The sequence below is a fragment of the Scomber scombrus genome, chromosome 11, assembly GCF_963691925.1.
Source record: "Scomber scombrus chromosome 11, fScoSco1.1, whole genome shotgun sequence".
Classification (NCBI taxonomy): Eukaryota; Metazoa; Chordata; class Actinopteri; order Scombriformes; family Scombridae; genus Scomber; species Scomber scombrus.
This window is the reverse complement of record NC_084980.1, coordinates 27,922,980-27,939,394: the sequence shown is the minus strand read 5'-3', so window position 1 is coordinate 27,939,394 and position 16,415 is coordinate 27,922,980. Positions and strand designations below refer to the sequence as shown.

Genomic DNA, 16,415 nt, shown 5'->3' with positions numbered 1-16,415 from the left:
CAATTGATTTTGTATCAAAAAAGTACAGAGAGAATTTTAATTCTCTGTAACAAATGTGCTCATTGCATTTCAGTTTTAAAACAGCCTCTTCTTAAAATCACCAGTGTTGTACACTGAGATTTTATTGAATTTTAGAAAGACATAGGAGTATGAACAGGCATAAAACGAGGAGAGAAGGACAATATATACATGGGTAGCTTGAAACTGAGGACTAAGACATTAACTAGTGAGATAAAAAGCAAGCAAAGAAAGAGTAGAAACAAGGCTGTTTTGTAATTGGGAACAAGTGCGCTAATGCATAGGTGTGTATGTGTGTGTACAAGGGAGGAGGTGAGCCATGAGTTTGTCTTTAAGGGTCAGTGAAGAAATCTTTCCCATTTCAAATCAAACCCTTTATCCTGCCCAGCAGAGAGGAAGGTACACATGCCCTTATGTTATACTTTTAATGAGTTCTGAGTCAGTTAAGCTCACCTCAACTGTGCATTGGAAGGTATATTTTTACATTTTGGACAGAGCCAGACTAGCTGCTTCACCCTCTTTTACAGTCATTGTGCTAAGCTAGGCTAATCACATTGTAGTTTTGCATTAAAAAAAGGTATTATCTTACACTAATGGATGACTTTTTCCACTTCTTTGAGCAAAAATAAGATTCAAAGGTTCAATATGTGATTAAATAATTGCATTTTCTTTTTTTTAGATAACTGCAAACAGAAAAAGATTAGTAACACTGTGTAGCAAATAACTGAATAATAGTCCTCAGGAGGTGTATTTAGTTATCCCTGGCTGCCTTCAAATGTTGTTTTATTGGAGCTACAGCTGACTGAAAACACTCACTATCTCAGAACATTGTTGAATAAGTATTAGCCACCTGACATGCTCCCTCCCGCTGTGCATTCAAAGAGCTCTACTGTAAATGGAGACGAGTGCCATTTGAGAAAAGATGCCACCTTCTGTTTCTGAAACGACAGCTGGTGTTAAAGTACACCTCATTGTTGGATACACTGGAAGCATTAGCTAAATGCACCCTGGCCCCTAAAATAGTGGGATTTGAGGAGTTACATTGAGGTAATGGTTTTCTGGAGGCATTTATTTTTCAAAGAGGATACGCTTTCACTGCGGCACCAACATACAAAAAGGCCAATGGGTCATTAATGAAAGTGGAATAGGCTTAACGCACTTTGAATAACCATTGGACTTAATACAAAAGCCATCATGGAATAATCTGCAGCATTAACCGAGGATTAGCATGTGGAGAACAATGCCAGTTTAATCCTGAAAGGCTGACCTGTTGCCCAGGCGACTGTAATTATGATTACCAGAGCTCGCCACATGATGTAGTCTACACATGACACATACGTATATGTATTTGATACCAAGTCAATGGACGGTATGTCAAGTTTGTATGATGTTTGTCCAACATATTTAAGCCTCTAATCTATTAATGTTGGTCACTTGGGACACTTTGGTATGTGAAGTGTTATCAAGCTAATGAGGCTTCTGCTACCAATATGAGGACTACCGATTGGTCCGAAGGCTCATTCGCCGAAACCCCAATATTGTCCAATGTCCAATTGGACCAAAAGCCAGACGCCCGGCAGAAACGACAACCGGCAGTAAAAGTATATGTCTAGAAAGTGTCCAAATGTTTCATGCATCAGCTGAGCTACTGATTTTTCTATTTTCACCCATTTGGCCTCCTGTTCTATTTCACACATTTCATTTTTGAGATATATGACTACGTGGAATAGCAGGTCTCTTGTTCAAGTAGACTATTGTACCTTGAAGAGCCTATAAATTGCCTAATAATGACCTATGTTTTTGCACTTTTTATTTAAGGATTTTATTGAGGTTTCATGATTAATATGCACATGCTTGACATATGCGCTGCCTCTTTGATATAAACCATTTTTATTGTTATGTTGATTAAGACACTCTGTGAAAATCACCAAAAAAATGATACAGTGTGACGGGTTATTTAGTCAATGCAGGTTTGACTTTCAGGTTTGCAAAAGGCCCACAAAGTCCACAATTACAGAAAAATGAAACCTAATCTTTCAAACTGATAAAGCAACAATATAGCAGCAGGCAAGGGAATTAAAAGTTGAAATGAGGCCATTCTCAGCGGTCAACAGCCTGCCATAGATTACTGCTGTCATTGTCTTGATCTCTCTTCGCAATTTCATTGCACATTACCATATGTTTCACACAATAATTTCATCACTCATTTCCAAATAATGATCATCGGCCTGTTGATTTGAAAGCCGATGTTTAGCTTTGGCTGCCTCTGTTGTTTGACTGGTGTTTGATGAGTTGCTGCACTGAACTAAATTTAGAATTAGCCTTACAAAATTTTGTAGTCTGTTCTCACTGAGCGGGGAAAAATAATGTTTGACACGGCTCTGTGGTGAAATCACAAACACTCAAGTGCAACAATTATAAATAAGACAATATGTAAATGAAAGCAGTATGCAAATGGTGCGTCCATGTAGATGTGTTTTGCAAACAGATTCCCTCCATTTGGAAAAAATGTACTCATGCCAAAGTGAATACCACATTTTAAACTTTAGATTACAGTTTGGATTTTAGTGAAACTGTTTGACAAAATGTCTAACTGTAAATAATGTTTTAATAATTATTATAATAATAATAACAATATACATCATATAGAGAAAAGCTCAGAAAACCAAAATTGCTGAGGGTGGGGTTCCACACAGCATCTCATTTAAGTTTGTAGACTATAAAACATGTTTGTAAAGTAGAATTTAAGTTTTATATCCTTTAACTCACAGAGGTCAGCACAGCAATGCTTTCTCTTGATTCAGTAAACGATATATCCAGTCCATCCATTCATTTCCATTCATTTTCACCACTTATCTGGGACCAAGTTGCAGTGGCATTAGACTGAGTAAGAAAACAGACATCCTTCAGCTCCTCCTGGGGGACCCCAAGGCGTTCCCAGGCCAAAACAGATATGTAATCCCTTCAGCATGTTCTGGGTCTGCCCTGGTGTTTCCTACCAGTTGGACATACCTATAACACCTCCAGAAGGAGGTGTCAAAGAGGCATCTTAACCAGGTGCCCAAACCACCCAGCTGGCTCCTTTCAATATGAAGGAACAGCAGCTCTACTCCGAGCTCTCCTATGATGTCTGAGCTCCTCGTCCTATCTCTAAGGCCGAGCCAGATACTATTCAGTTGGTTGCAGTCTGCAGCTTCATTCACACTGGTCCTTTAAGGTTAAGCTGTTTAAGATTAAAAAGTGACAGACATGCAATGGATAATAATTATTTATTTTCCAAACAGTTTAAATCATTAAAGCCACAGGTATGTTCTTCACCTTGATCAAGATCTTTGTAGAGGATGAGTGAAACTGCTGTGAGGGGGACATAAAGAGCGAAGAGATGAGGAGAATGTTTAAGATGCTGTTTGGCACTTTTTTGGCACTGTGAGCAGGGTTCGAACCTGCGCGGGGAGACCCCATTGGATTTCGAGTCCAACGCCTTAACCTCTCGGCCATCACAGCTACAAAGATGCTATTTTTGACATACAGTTAGCATGTTTTTGGGAAATTTCTTAATGGAACGAAAAACAAGAATCAAGCATGGATCAACAGGGTATCATTAGTGAGGAAACCTACGCAACATTGGTGTCTTACAACCATTGATTAAGTAAAGTAAAGTGTGATTGCATTACAAGCCTGTAATATATCACACATGAAAATTAGACAAGGAAGACACATTGAAAACACCCATACCCAACTAAAACTATGAGAAATATTTTCTCTTTTGCCAGGAAATGCCAAAGATTCCTTGGATAATACAACTTGCACAGTGAGTTGGTTAAAACATTTCGACATTACAATTTTTCACTGGAATTGATGTGATGTTCTTCAGGATGGCCACACTGTGTCCCATTTTATCAGTCACATCTTTAAGCTAGGTCTGTTTAAATAGTCAATTGTAATCACAGGTGCTTAAAGACCACATCGCTGTGAGCAGGGTTCGAACCTGCGCGGGGAAACCCCATTGGATTTCGAGTCCAACGCCTTAACCTCTCGGCCATCACAGCTACAAAGACAGACTTTTTGACATGAAATTAGCATGTTTTTTGTATTCCTTGTTACAAAACAAACCTATGGTTTTGTCGGTGTCTTACATTCAATGAGTAAAGTAGGTGTGACTGTAAAACTGAAATACATCAAAAAAATACATGTATGACAAATTGATAATATACGCACAGGGCTTTTTTCTTTTGTCAGTGAATCCCAGACTGTTTTGATAATGTTTACGTGTCAGACTATTCCTGGGATGATGAATTGTATATTTGAACATCACAAATTTTGATCTTCTTCAGGATGTTCACAGGGAGAAGAACATGATCAATGATATCATTTTATCGGTAACTTCTTAAAGCTCTTACTGTGGACAAGTCTATTTAAAGAGACAATTGTAGTTAAAGACCCTTATGGTGGACATCGCTGTGAGCAGGGTTCGAACCTGCGCGGGGAAACCCCATTGGATTTCGAGTCCAACGCCTTAACCTCTCGGCCATCACAGCTGCGAAGATGCATTTTTTGACATACACTTAGCATCTTTTTGGTACTTCTTAATGGATGGAAAAACAAGAATCAAGCATGGGATCAACAGGGTACCGTTAGGGGCTTTTTGTGAGGAAACCTACGCAACATTGGTGTCTTACAACCAATGAGTAAAGTGGGTTTGATTGTATTACAAGCTTGTAATACAATGTTTCTTTTCTCAGGAAATGCCAGAGACGTTTGGGCATGTTCACCTGTCAGTTTGTTCCTGGGATGACACAACTTGCACAGTGGGATCCCAGTTGGATTAAACATTTTGACAAGTGACCTTCTTCAGGATGTCACTGTGTCCCAATGATGTAATTTTATCAGTCACTTCTTTAAGTAGTGAAAATATTCGCAGGTGTTTAAGCTGGACATCGCTGTGAGCAGGGTTCGAACCTGCGCGGGGAAACCCCATTGGATTTCGAGTCCAACGCCTTAACCTCTCGGCCATCACAGCTGCAAAGAAAGGCATTTTGACATGCAGCTAGGATGTTTTTGGTACTTCTTGTTGCATAGAAAAAACAAACCAGTGGATTTGTCGGTGTCTTAAGCTGCGTTCAGACCAAAAGCGTCTGACGCGAAAAAATTGCTTGAATCGCTTCTATCACGCTGCTTGATCATAAATATACATTTTTGGATCATCGTTTCATTCGCTTCATGCGCTTCATTCGCGCTTGTGACGTCGGGAGAAACTCGCTGCTGATTGGATATTGCGGCGCAATGTCGCCAAATTTTTTCACGCTGCTTCAGACGCTTAATTCATTCATTCATTCATTCAGACGCTTCAGATGCTTCATTCGTGCCGCCTGATATAAAATCGCGTGTGATTGCGCCATTTACATTCATTTTCTATGTAGACTTGCTGCTCAATTCGCGTCAGACGCTTTTGGTCTGAACGTAGCTTTACATTCAATGAGTAAAGTAGGTGTGACTGTAAGACTGAAATACATCAAAAAAATACATTGAAAAAATACATAAATACATGTAAGACAAATTGATAAAATTCACACAGGGCTTTTTTCCTTTTGTCAATGAATCCCAGACTGTTTTGGTAATGTTTACCTGTCCTGGGATGATATAACTTGCACAGTAAGATTGTATATTTGAACATCACAATTTTGTTCTTCTTCAGGATGTCCACAGGGAGAAGGACACTATCAATGACATCATTTTATCGGTAACTTCTTAAAGCTCCTACTGTGGACAAGTTTATTTAAAGAGACAATTGTAGTTAGAATTGCTTAAGATGAACATCGCTGTAGGAGCCATATATTTGATTTCTATGAATGGTAGTGCTCCTCCCAAGCACTGGGGGAGCATGGTAAAAGGCCGGCTGTGCACAGTTAAAGGGATGATGCCAATCAAGCCCAGGTGTGTGCTATGATGAGGAAAAGTTTTTTGACTGTGCTCAGGGCAATGGGCTGTTTTTCTGTTTTGTTTATGGTCAAGTTATATAAAGGTAATAAAATGGGAAACCTGCGTACACGTCAGATTATTCCGATCCATAGCCTCCAGTAGTGCTAAAATACAGGGCATAGTCACTACACTTAGGTCAAAAAACTCTCATTTTGGATCGACATGTTGCTTCACTGGGAAACGGCTCGCTGGTGATCAACTGCCATAGGACGTTAGATACATGGAAGACCTTCATCCATCGTCAACTTGTTCTACCGGAGCTACTGGGGCGTTACCGGGACGCCAAGCAACGGATGTCGGGATGTCAGACCACCTATGCCGGCCAACGTATGGGTATGTGCAGCGCTGACACAATAAATAAATGGCCATTATAGGTTGTGTGCACACATTAAAAGATGCGAAAATCCAATGCATTGGTTGCAACTGTCTTAAACTATGCGCGTTAAGACTTGATAAATATGGAAGAAGGTGCGCGATCTTGCGATCCACACACTGGCGTGCTGTCGGTGAATGAGACTGAACTGAAAGACATTGAAACGGGAAATGTGAAAAAGCGCTCTGCTAAATTAACACAAAAGGCTCTCATGGACAAAATAGACAATTTACAAAGGGAAAGAAAGACTAAATTAAACAAATTGTCTAAACTAAAAAAGCCTATTGTTGATTTGATGAATGACAATGACTGTGCAAATGAGGTGAAATGTACATTTGAAAAGTTTAAGGGTTTGTGTGATGAAGCAAAACAAATACATGTGACTCTGTTGGGGTTATTACCTGAGGATGAAGCAACAAAGCATGATACATGGTACAAAGCAAAAATGTTGAATGTGACTGATTTTATGGTTGATGTGGGTAAATGGTTGTCTAAAACCGAAAGTCATCCTCCTGCTGCTGCTGCTGCTGCTGCTGCTGTTGATGATGTCAAGAATGATGACAATGATACAGAGGAAGTCCATGTTGAACCTCATGACAGCATCTCAAATGTTGAATCAAATACTTGCAGCAAACAGTCAAGTCATAAAAGCTCCAAAAGCAGCAAATCTTCTACTTCATCTGCACGCATTAAGGCAGAGGCAGACAAGGCAGCACTCATGGCTCGTGCTGCTGCTTTAAAGGAGAAGCACGCTTTGGAAGAGCAGGAGGAAATATTAAGGAGAAAAAAGGAACAACATAACCTGGACACTGAAATAGCAGCCTCTTCTGCTAGGCTAGCAATACTCCAGGCCTGTGACAGCAGTTATTCAGATAGACGATCTGATGGAATGGAGTCATACTTCAGAAAAGAGGCTAAACATAAAGACAAACAATATGATCTTCTGTATGAACAATCTGCACAACAGTATATGTCTCATCATGAAGTCCAAGGTAATACTCAGTCAATTTACCAAAAAGAGGTAGCCCACGGTAGTAAGCATGACGACGTCAAATCTCAACAAAATATTGACACATCACATAAATCAACTTTGAATCCTCAGGAGCGGCAAGCAAAGCAAAATGCCATTCAAACATCTCTGCCTGCCCAAATCAATAATCACACATTGGGAGATCTCTACAGTATGCTACAAAGACAGAATGACATAACAGCACTCCTTGTTCAAATGCAAACCTCTCAGTTTTTGCCACACAGGGAAATTCCAATTTTTGCTGGAGATCCTCTACAGTTTAAAACATTCATAAAGGCATTTGAGCATTGTGTGGAAGCAAAAACTAACAGTAAAGGGGACTGTCTGTATTATCTTGAGCAGTTTACTAGGGGACAGCCTAGAGACCTCGTACGCAGCTGCCTTCATATGACTCCAGAGAGAGGGTACTCTGTCGCTAAACATCTACTTGAGGATCATTTTGGGAATGGATTAAAGGTAACAGCTGCTTACATGGAAAGGATCACTGGATGGCCCAGTATCAAGTCTGAGGACATTAAAGGGCTTCAAGCATATGCATTTTTCCTACGTGAATGCTCTAATGCTATGGAGGAACTACAATATTTGGAGGAGCTGAATATGCCAGCAAACATGAAAGCTCTCATTCAGAAACTTCCATATAAACTCAGAGAAAATTGGAGAGTAAGAGCATGCGAAATCTTGGACAGAGACAATAAAAGGGCTTGTTTCACTGACATTGTCAAATTCATTGAGCAACAGGTCAGAATTGCTTCAGATCCAGTATTTGGTGACATACAGGACACTGCCATCATGAAAGGAGCAATCAAAAGCAAGCCTCAAATAAAAACACAGTTCAAAAGAAACAGCTTTGCAACTCATGTGTCTGTTACAGATGAATTTAAAGCAGATGCTCGCAAAAAGGATGTGTTTCAGAATGAAGTTATCTCCTATACTAAAGCAAACCCTATTTCCTGTTTGTATTGTGCACGTGGTCATGAATTGGAGCAATGTCCACAACTGGAAAGAAAGGCACACAGGGAAAAATTAACCTTTCTAAAGGAGAAAGGTCTTTGTTTCGGTTGCTTAGGCACAGGGCACTTGAGCAAGAATTGTGATAAGCGCATTACTTGCAAACAATGCAACCAAACTCATCCCAGCATTTTGCATATTGAAAAACAGGAAAGGGTTATCCAAGGAGATGCTGAACTGCCAAAGAAAAGATCAGTGAGTCACACACCTACTTCAACGTGTGGCCATACAGGGGCTGGCAACAGCAGTGGCATTCTTCCCATCTTACCTGTACAAGTAAAGTGCATAAAGGGAAAGAAGGTGATTGAAACGTATGCCTTTTTGGATCCAGGAAGCACAGGTACCTTCTGTTCTGAAAAGCTTGTGGACAGGTTGAACACTCAAGGACGAAGAGCTAAAATCCATCTACGTACCATGGGTCATAATAAGGCAGTGTCAAGCTCTATTATTACTGACCTGGAAATCTCAGACATTTCTGGCAAGCATTTCTATAAGCTTCCTGATGTGTTCACTCAGAAAGAGATGCCTGTGTCCCCAAACAACATTGTTAGGCAAGAGGAACTGGCTAAGTGGCCTTATCTCACAGGTATTCAGATTCCGCGTATAAGAGCTGAAGTTGACCTGTTAATTGGCACCAACACCTCCAAGTTGATGGAACCCTGGGAGGTGATTAACAGTCGTGGGGATGGACCATATGCTGTCAGAACCTTACTGGGGTGGGTGATTAATGGTCCATTACAAGGAAACAGTGACAAGCAGACTGAAGGTGTTTGTCCTGAAGTTATTGTCAACAGGACTATGGTTGACAGGATAGAGGAGTTGCTAATCAACCAATATAACAATGACTTCAATGAGAGAGCCTCTAAAGAGGAAGAAGAGCTGTCAAGAGAGGAGAGGAAGTTTCTGAACATTGTTGAAAGCTCTGTGCAGCTCCAGGAGGGGCACTATAAAATCAAGCTACCTTTCAAAAAAGAAAATGTCGCCATGCCAAACAACCTCTGCGTTGCTAGGCAACGTATTCAAGGCCTGAAAAAGAAACTTCTGAAAAATCCAAGTTTTCATGTTGAGTATAACACCTTTCTTACTGATGTTATTAGCAAAGGCTATGCTGAGCGAGTGCCACAACATCAGTTGGAAGCACAAGAGGGTAAGGTGTCGTATATACCTCATCATGGAGTATACCACCCAAGGAAAGGAACATTACGAGTTGTTTTTGACTGTGGAGCAGAGTTCAAGGGAGTTTCTCTTAACAGTCACCTTTTACAAGGCCCAAACTTGACCAGCTCATTAGTAGGAGTCCTTATGCGGTTCAGACAGGAGTCTGTAGCTATAATGGCTGACATACAAGCCATGTTCCACCAGGTTAAGGTGGCAGAGGAACATATTGACTTCTTACGATTCTTGTGGTGGCCAGAAGGGAACCTGGACCAGGATCTTGCAGAGCATCGCATGACTGTCCATTTATTTGGGGCAGTATCTTCACCCAGCTGTGCCTGCTTTGCTCTCAGAAAAACTGCTGAGGATAACCGGTCTAGCTTTCCAGTAGAAGTGATTGAAACAGTCAACAGAAACTTCTATATGGATGACCTTCTAAAAAGTTTGGCCTCTGAAGACAACGCTGTGATCATGGTTAAGAATTTAAGAGCTGTCTGTAACAGAGGGGGTTTCATTCTCACAAAATGGATTAGCAACAGTCGGAAAGTACTTCAAAGCATTCCAGAAGAACACAAAGCAAAGAACTTGTGTGAGCTGGATCTGGACAGAGATAAACTGCCAGTGGAGAGAGCTTTAGGGTTGCAATGGTGCATCGAGACAGACACTTTCAAATTCAAACTGAAAGTCAAGGAGCAACCTCACACCAAACGTGGGATATTGTCTGTTATCAGTTCTGTCTACGATCCACTGGGGTTCGTGGCACCTCTCCTACTACCTGCTAAACTATTGCTGCAGGAGATGTGTAGGAAGAAGTACAACTGGGATGATTTGATACCTCCGACTTACCAACAGAAGTGGAACAAGTGGCTAACAGATCTTGAAAAATTGGCCGATTTCAAGATCAATAGGTGTATCAAGCCTGAGGATTTTGGAAGGATCTCAAGTGCTCAATTGCATCACTTCTCTGATGCGAGTGAGAATGGTTATGGTACAGTTACATACCTACGAATGCAGAACATTAAGAAAATGGTTCATGTTGCTTTCTTGTTTGGAAAAGCCAGAGTAGCTCCACTTAAGCCTGTTACCATACCGCGTCTGGAACTCACAGCTGCTGTTGTTGCTGTTCGAGTTGACAAAATGCTTCAATCAGAGCTTCAGCTTCCTTTGAAGCAATCAAACTTCTGGACTGACAGTACATCAGTTCTAAAGTACATAAAGAATGAAGACAAAAGATTTCTAACTTTTGTGGCAAACAGAGTAACTACTATAAGGGATAACTCGGATGTTTCACAGTGGAGATACATTCCCACATCACAAAACCCTGCCGATGATGCATCAAGGGGATTGAAGGCAGAACATCTGGTCAATCAGAGATGGATTGAAAGCCCACAGTTTCTATGGGAACCTGAAGAAAGGTGGCCAGCATCACCTATGGATTTCAGTGTCACTGCTGACGACCCCGAGGTTAAACGAAATCTCATAGTAAATGCAACTGTTGTTGACACTCTGAATGCCACTCATCAACTGATAACTTATTTTTCTGACTGGCGACAGTTAAGGGTTACAGTCGCTTGGATCATCAAGCTGAAAGCTACTCTACTGAAACTGAGCAAGAAAAGGAAACTGTTGCATACTGATGGCTCTCCACCTTTGGACATTCAAAAGGAAATGCTAATCTTCAAAGCTTCACTCAGAAATCAGAAAGTGTCCCTGGAAGATCTCTCAGAAGCCGAGATTTCAATAATTTCCTTTTGTCAGCAAGAGAGATTCCAGGATGAAATCAAGGCATTAACTTCTAACAAACCAGAAGTAAAAAAAGGTAGCACGATTTACAAGCTGGATCCAATATTAGAAGGGGGGCTTTTAAGAGTTGGAGGTCGACTAAATAAAGCAGCAATGCCAGAGGATATGAAACATCCGCTCATCTTATCTAAAGACCAACACATCTCACAACTCATTCTCCGTTATTTTCATGAACAGTTGGGTCACGGGGGAAGAAATCATGTACTTTCCACTGTAAGGAGGAGATACTGGATCACAAATGCCAATTCTGCAATAAGGAAAATCATTACAAAATGCAGATTCTGCAGGCGTTACAGAGGAAAGGCAGGAGAGCAAAAAATGGCCGACTTGCCCATAGAAAGACTTATCCCTGATCTTCCTCCATTCACCAATGTTGGTGTGGATTATTTTGGTCCTATAGATGTAAAAAGAGGACGTAGCATTGTGAAGCGTTACGGAGTAATCTTCACTTGCATGGCAAGTAGGGCTGTTCACCTGGAAGTTGCTTACTCTCTTGATACAAGCTCATGTATTAGTGCATTGAGAAGATTCATCTGTCGAAGAGGACAAGTTTCTCACATGAGATCAGATAATGGTACCAACTTTGTGGGTGCAGAAAGAGAGCTAAAAGAAGCTTTAGCTTCTTTAAATCAACACGACATCGAAAAAACTCTGGCACAAAGGGGAATCAAGTGGAGTTTTAACCCACCTGCTGGATCACATCATGGCGGTGTTTGGGAGCGCATTATACGGATGATCAGAAATGTTTTGTGTTCTGTCCTCCATCAGCAAAGTTTGGATGATGAAGGTCTTCAAACAGTGCTCTGTGAAGTTGAAGCAATGCTGAATGATCGCCCCATTACAACACTGTCTGAAGATCCAAATGACCTTGAGGCATTGACACCTAACCACTTACTTCTAATGAAAGGGAAACCAATGCTACCGCCAGGACTTTTTGTAAAGACGGATCTTTATGCGAAAAAAAGGTGGAAACAAGTCCAATATATTGCAAATCTCTTCTGGAAAAGATGGGTTCATGAGTATCTTCCATTACTGCAAGAACGACAAAAATGGACAAAAGAAAAAAGAAGTTTCATACCTGGAGATGTTGTTGTGGTTGTGGATTCTACAGCACCACGGGGATCATGGGTACTTGGAAGAATACTAAAGACATTCCCCGATACGAAAGGTCTTGTACGTTCGGTACGTCTTCAAACAAAGACAAATATAATAGAAAGACCTGTGACTAAAATATGTCTGTTATGTGAATCTACAGATTAAGGATTAGTGTCAAATTATGTTTATTATGAATTATGCAACAGAAACACTGCATGAATTATTAATACCTGTAAGAATGTTTCTGTTCTGGATTTTGGGTTATTTTGGTTTGTTTTCTTATACTTATGGCTCTTTTTTAGTTATTGTTTAATAATTGTCCTGTCTCCTGCCAGAAGCAATTAGGGGCTGGAGTGTAGGAGCCATATATTTGATTTCTATGAATGGTAGTGCTCCTCCCAAGCACTGGGGGAGCATGGTAAAAGGCCGGCTGTGCACAGTTAAAGGGATGATGCCAATCAAGCCCAGGTGTGTGCTATGATGAGGAAAAGTTTTTTGACTGTGCTCAGGGCAATGGGCTGTTTTTCTGTTTTGTTTATGGTCAAGTTATATAAAGGTAATAAAATGGGAAACCTGCGTACACGTCAGATTATTCCGATCCATAGCCTCCAGTAGTGCTAAAATACAGGGCATAGTCACTACAATCGCTGTGAGCAGGGTTCGAACCTGCGCGGGGAAACCCCATTGGATTTCGAGTCCAACGCCTTAACCTCTCGGCCATCACAGCTATAAAGATGGGCTGTTTGACATGAAATTAGCATGTTTTTCGTACTTCTTGTTGCATAGAAAAAACAAACCTATGGTTTTGTCGGTGTCTTACATTCAATGAGCAAAGTAGGTGTGACTGTAAGACTGAAATACATTTTTAAAAAATGCATTGAAAAATACATGTAAGACAAATTGATAATATGAACACAGGGATTTTTTTCTTTTGTCAGTGAATCCCAGACTGTTTTGGTAATGTTTACCTGTCAGACTATTCCTGGGATGATATAACTTGCACAGTAAGATTGTATATTTGAACATCACAATTTTGATCTTCTTCAGGATGTCCACAGGGAGAAGAACACTATCAATGGTATCATTTTATCAGACCCTTCTTAAAGCTCTTACTGTGGACAGGTCTATTTAAAGAGACAATTGTAGTTAGAGAAGCTTAAGGTACACACACACACATCGCTGTGAGCAGGGTTCGAACCTGCGCGGGGAAACCCCATTGGATTTCGAGTCCAACGCCTTAACCTCTCGGCCATCACAGCTACAAAGACAGGGTTTTTGACATTAAGTTTTAGTTTTTTAAGCATGTTTTTGGTACTTATTGCATGGAAAAACAATGATCAAGCATTGATCGACAGGGTACCATTAGGTGCTGTTTGTGGGGAAACCTACGCAACATTGATGTAATATAGACTGTAAGACTGTAATATATTCAAAAAAAGACACTGAAAAAAGACATGTAAGACAAAAAGAAATTTCCACACTAAAACAAACTATGAGAGATTCTTTGTCTTTTGGTAATGTTCACCTGTCACACATAATATATCTCTGAAGTTGATTCTTCTTCAGGAAGTCCACATTGTGTCCCCGATGAAGAGTCTGTCCATGATATTATTTTATCAGTCCCTTCTTACAGCTCATACTGTGGACAGGTCGATTTTACAGAGACAAATGTAGACAGAGGTAATAAAGGTTGACTTCGCTGTGAGTAGGTTACGAACCTGTGATGACAGAAGAAATGCTGCCAGAACTCATCAGCTTACAAACAGCATTTCACATTTGATCACAATCACTGATGTCTTACCTCAAGCTTAGACCCTGTTGTGAAGATGTTGTTAAATTCGCTATTTACCTTGATTTCCTCTCAGTCCTGGGGTCTTCATTCATACCGACTTAAGTCTCACCGCTCCTCTCTCACAATTGAGTGCTGTCAGCAGTTTGTTCTCTCAGCCCGCCCACACACCTACCGAGAGGTGATCAAAGCTCTAAGTATGGCATTATTAGAGCATATTTTTCTCAGATGAAAGATAAAAAGGATTAGAGGGAAGTTTTGGGGGGGTTTTGTTCGTTTGTAGTTGCTGTTGTTGTTAGGAAGCTGTAGAGCACATTTTTCAGATCCTTTGTGAGCTAAAAAGCAGCTGATTGATTCAACTTTTCACTTCATTGCATCTTATTGTGACTAGGAATTAGGTCAAGTGTTTGCTCAGCTCCACCACAATGTTTTCCTTACATTTCTTACATGAATGTCAATGGGATTTTAAGGAGGCTCATTTGAAAACTCAATCCATCAATCAAAGTGAATCACAGTGTTTCACAATCATGTTACCTAAGATATACAATGTGCAACCAAAACTAATCTCGAAAGAGTGCTCCACCAATTTATCATTGCACTCCAATAACATCAGACTCACAATGGACACAAAAAGGATCAACATTGATGCAGCAGGAAAAGAGATATCATCTTTTTTTTACACAGTTATTCAGATATAAAGTGGTCTGGTAATTATGGAGTATTCCCTCAAAATATGTTAAGTGTTCCTTAGCGATACGTCATTCCTTCTGAGCTATGTGTCTATTTCTATTTCTTAGTATGGATCAGCTTGTTGAATTTTACTTTGAACTGGGCATTAAATAAGCTGATATAGTGCTGCTGTTTGATAGTTACGGTGGTGGCCGGATGGTTAGGTAATTAGTGAAAGTACATTAAAACAAAAAACGCCACAGGAACATAATTTCAATTGGGGTGTGGGTGTGCTGACTATCAAACCCACCCCACCCCCAATGAATGTTTTTAAGTTCATTAATACCTGCAGCGTTGCTCTGGCAGACGCTGTATGCATTTATGCACGAGGCACACTTGATTAACTTGATTATTTAAATCTCCAGACATGCCGACAGGACCGGTCAAGATCTAATGGTAATTAATTTTCTGTGTTCTTCTACATTCAAAAGGTCAGCCATTCCACACACATATACAGTCCAGGTTCATTCAGGTAAATTGTTTAAAGTAAAGCAGCTGTCCTCCTGATAAATCCTGAGCTCCATCAGAACTGTGTAAAAAATGTTCTTTCAAAAGCTAAGAGTTTAATTTCCCTGGAGCATTTTCTCTGTCCTGTCATGTTTATTACTAGAATTTTTGGTTTTGCTGCTTAATTGTTCCACGATATTTGCTGCAGTGACATTACTGTGTGCATGGAATTTATGATTACTGAAAGCAGCCTCTCCAATCTTTAAAGTGAATTGTCAAAGAAAACACCCATACAGTTTGCGCTGTATAACATAATTTAAAAAAGCAATATAGCCTGGTGGATTCAAGTAGGCCGGATTATTTTCCCCATTACCTCATCTTTGTGTGCAGATCTATAGGTAGCCAGCCACTTAGAGACAGGGGTGATGCACTTTTAGGCACCACCCAAAGGTCAAACTGTGACTGTATGAAGTGGAAAACGCTGTGAGCAGGGTTTGAACCTGCGCGGGGAAACCCCATTGGATTTCAAGTCCAACGCCTTAACCACTCGGCCATCACATCTGTCCTAAAATAAAAAAAATGCACTAATTTAAATGACGTTAGTATGTTTGGGGTGTTAAACGTCAAGAAGAAAAACCACAAAAATTGACAGAGAGCTACAACACCATTGGTATGTAAGGTCCTTGTCAAAAACAAGTGTTCCCTGTAGCTATTTTCAGCTGTGTCACACCAGGGAGGAGTTGAGGAGTGCCATCGCTGTGATCAGGGTTTGAACCTGCGCGGGGAGACCCCATTGGATTTCATGTCCAACGCCTTAACCACTCGGCCATCACAGCTGTCTTGGCATGTTTGGGCTCTTAAATTTTGAGCTGAAAAATCATCATCAATGATAGACAGCAAGTACACCGAGAAGTTATATGCAAATACAAACATTGGATATAAATAAGACAAGTTTAGTTTCAATATCAACAGCCAAGGAACCTTCATAA

General features: G+C 40.4%; 8 non-coding genes across 8 annotated transcripts; all 8 read right to left on the bottom strand.

The window, feature by feature from the left end:
- Window positions 1-3,440: 3,440 nt before the first annotated feature.
- On the bottom strand, window positions 3,441-3,522 carry trnas-cga (transfer RNA serine (anticodon CGA)). The gene has a single exon. It is a non-coding gene; the product is annotated as a tRNA-Ser (tRNA).
- Window positions 3,523-3,985: 463 nt separating this feature from the next.
- Window positions 3,986-4,067, bottom strand: trnas-cga (transfer RNA serine (anticodon CGA)). The gene has a single exon. It is a non-coding gene; the product is annotated as a tRNA-Ser (tRNA).
- Window positions 4,068-4,474: 407 nt separating this feature from the next.
- trnas-cga (transfer RNA serine (anticodon CGA)) lies at window positions 4,475-4,556 on the bottom strand. Its single transcript has one exon. It is a non-coding gene; the product is annotated as a tRNA-Ser (tRNA).
- Window positions 4,557-4,956: 400 nt separating this feature from the next.
- trnas-cga (transfer RNA serine (anticodon CGA)) lies at window positions 4,957-5,038 on the bottom strand. The gene has a single exon. It is a non-coding gene; the product is annotated as a tRNA-Ser (tRNA).
- Window positions 5,039-13,106: 8,068 nt separating this feature from the next.
- Window positions 13,107-13,188, bottom strand: trnas-cga (transfer RNA serine (anticodon CGA)). Its single transcript has one exon. It is a non-coding gene; the product is annotated as a tRNA-Ser (tRNA).
- A 450-nt stretch (window positions 13,189-13,638) lies between these two features.
- Window positions 13,639-13,720, bottom strand: trnas-cga (transfer RNA serine (anticodon CGA)). Its single transcript has one exon. It is a non-coding gene; the product is annotated as a tRNA-Ser (tRNA).
- Window positions 13,721-15,905: 2,185 nt separating this feature from the next.
- trnas-uga (transfer RNA serine (anticodon UGA)) lies at window positions 15,906-15,987 on the bottom strand. Its single transcript has one exon. It is a non-coding gene; the product is annotated as a tRNA-Ser (tRNA).
- Window positions 15,988-16,180: 193 nt separating this feature from the next.
- Window positions 16,181-16,262, bottom strand: trnas-uga (transfer RNA serine (anticodon UGA)). The gene has a single exon. It is a non-coding gene; the product is annotated as a tRNA-Ser (tRNA).
- Between the last annotated feature and the right edge of the window lie 153 nt (window positions 16,263-16,415).